Source organism: Pteropus vampyrus, unplaced genomic scaffold (assembly GCF_000151845.1).
Source record: "Pteropus vampyrus isolate Shadow unplaced genomic scaffold, Pvam_2.0 Scaffold506, whole genome shotgun sequence".
Lineage (NCBI taxonomy): Eukaryota > Metazoa > Chordata > Mammalia > Chiroptera > Pteropodidae > Pteropus > Pteropus vampyrus.
Window position 1 is genome coordinate 126,853 of NW_011889287.1, and position 2,901 is coordinate 129,753.

Below are 2,901 nucleotides of genomic sequence, written 5' to 3' on the forward strand. Positions count from 1 at the left end.
ACATCACCCACATAAATCTGGGAAGACCTTTGTGGGAAAATAAAAACATGTATCTTTCTTTTTTCCTAAGAATAGTTTTAAACTGATTTTCACACTCTTTCTTGATGTATGGACATCTCAATATGACAAAAATGTAGTATGTTCCATGTCACTAATATAAATCATTTGTACGTCCCTGGCTCATGACACTGCAGATTTTTCACTCCTTTAAACACATTTTGGTCTATGACAGACAGAGGGAATAATGGGAGTCATAGTGCTGAAATCTGGTTCCTAAATATGGTAGCTGTTATATTTAATTTTGTTTAAACCATAAATATTTTTAGTCTAGATGCAGGTGATTCTTCAGCTTTTTAAGGTACATTTTCATTTTGTTCATATTTCACTGAACGAGAGCACAGGAAAATATTCTGGAAAGAAAGCACTACTTTGTGACATATGCAGTGATTTTACTCTTTTAGCAACAGCTTCTATAAATTTTATATACTGTTATTGGTGATCTTTTCTTTATGATAATTTTAGAGAATACTTAATAAACTAACATATTAAAGAAATGGTGATTTTTCTTTTTTAAAATAAACGTGTCTTAAATATATACCCAAGGACTTAGCCAGGATAAGGAATATATTAAGAGAAAAAACTCGCATTGGTATTAAGTTAAATTTGGAAAAATTTTAACAGAATAATAAATGGTGCAGGCCTAAATAGACAACATACTGATATGTGTGTGTATCAAGAGAGAAAACTGAAAAACAAACAAAACCAATGCTCTGTTATCATTTGCATACAAGGTACGTCTACCTTTAGAATATCTGTTGTCTGCTCACAAGGGTTCCAGAAGTACTAGTGGAATGGAATAATAGCCAAAAAAGGAAATGCACAATATTTTGGTTGGAAAGGCTGCCCCACATGACCGGTTGAAACGTGAGTGTATCTTAGCCCAATTTCTAGTCATCTGGGAATATTTTAAAATGAAATAATTTCTACATTGTTTTTCTCATTCACATACAATTCTCACTTGCATACATTTTTGTGATATACAAGTGGTCGTGTTTATTTAACAATTATAACCACTAAGGAAAGACTTTTCATACATACTATAGAAAATCTAGGATTAGTACTTAGAACCACATACATTCTTTTACAGTATTTTTAGATTTAAAATTCCTATATTTATTCATCCTTGTACATTTTAGGATGATGAAATATGAAACTAGATGGTAATAAACTTAACAGAAATTAAGCTGGAAATTAAACCTCATAAACCGACATTTTTTCAACATGATAAATTTAGCCAACCACTTAATAAAAATTTCTTAACTTAACAGGGTAATTCATTTTCTTGGCCCCAGATCTTCATCATTGCCTATCCTCTCACTATCAAGGATTTCAATATGCCCTCCTAAAGAACAAACAAGAGGATATAATAAGGTGGATGCTCCCTTTAAAATATTGCTCTAAAATATAAATAAAATGAAAACATCCTAGTTGACAGCAGATTGTGATTTACACAGGATTCAGGTAAAAAAAATGTGACCAAAGTCACTATGTTTATATTGATGGGCTTCACAGATAATGAAGTGCTAGTCTTCCTATTTTTACTGTTTCTAGCAATCTATCTTTTTACTTGGATAGGAAATTTGGGAATGATTTTACTGATCATTAGGGATTCTTGACTCCACAAACCTATGTACTATTTTCTTAGTGTGTTATGATTCTTGGCTGCCTGCTATTCTTCAGTTTTCATGCCCAAATTATTGGTCAATTTCCTGAAAGAGGACAAAGCCATTGCTTATCTTGCATGTGCAACTCAGATATTTATCGCTGTTACTTTTGGGACCACTGAATGCTTTCTCCTGGCCTCAATGGCATATGATCGCTATGTAGAAATCTACAACCCTCTCCTCTATTCAGTTAGTTTGTCACCCAGAGTCTACGTGCCACTCACCATTGCTTCCTATGTTGGTGGCGTTGTGCATTCTTCTGTACACACAGTGACCATATTTAGCCTATCCTTCTGTGCATCCAATGAAATTAGGCAAGTCTTTGTGACAGCCCCGCTCTCCTTGCTGTTTCTTTTTCTGAAACTCACATGAACCAGGTTCTACTCTTCTACTTTGTGAGCTGTATTGAGATAGTGACTATCCTGATCATCCCCATCTCCTATGGTTTCATCTTGTTGGCCATTCTGAGGATGCATTCTGCAGAGGGGAGATGGAAGGTCTTTTCTATATGTGGCTGTCACATGACTAGAATGTCAGCTTATCATGGAACCATTCTCTTCATGTACGTGAGACCAAGTTCCAGCTACGCTTTCGACGATGACATGATAGTGTTCATATTTTACACCATTGCGATTTCCATGCTGAATCCCATCACCTATAGTCTGAGAACAAAGATGTGAAACAGTCCATGAAAGAGTGTTTGGCAAAAATGGATAAAGTATATTTTTTTACAATAATTATTAAATTGAAACAAATTAAGAATAATGTCTATTGTCTAAATATCAAAGTGAGAAAAAATGTGGTGTTTTATTTTATGTGTCATTCTATTCTTCTTAGATATTTCGTTTTAAAGATCCTAGTCATACCTCCACCTATACAGTTTCCAAACATGCAGAAAAACTGTATAATCCATTTGTTTCTTACTACATTCACTCTCAGATATGAACGCACACACACACAGACACAAAGACACACACAAACGTATATATATTCTGATAGGGATTGCATGTTTGTCAGAGCTGCCATACCAAAGGACCAGAGATTGTTAGCTTAAAATACAGAAATTTATTGTTCATTGTTCTAGAATCTAGAAATCTGAGATCAAGGTAAATATGAAGACAGGGCTGATTTCTTCTGAGGTCCATTTCTTACTTTTAGATAGCAGTCTTCTCTCTTT

The 2,901-nt window shown here is 34.1% G+C and overlaps 1 pseudogene; it reads left to right on the forward strand.

Moving 5' to 3' along the window:
• Positions 1 to 331: 331 nt before the first annotated feature.
• LOC111728753 lies at positions 332 to 2,669 on the forward strand (annotated as a pseudogene).
• Positions 2,670 to 2,901: the final 232 nt, after the last annotated feature.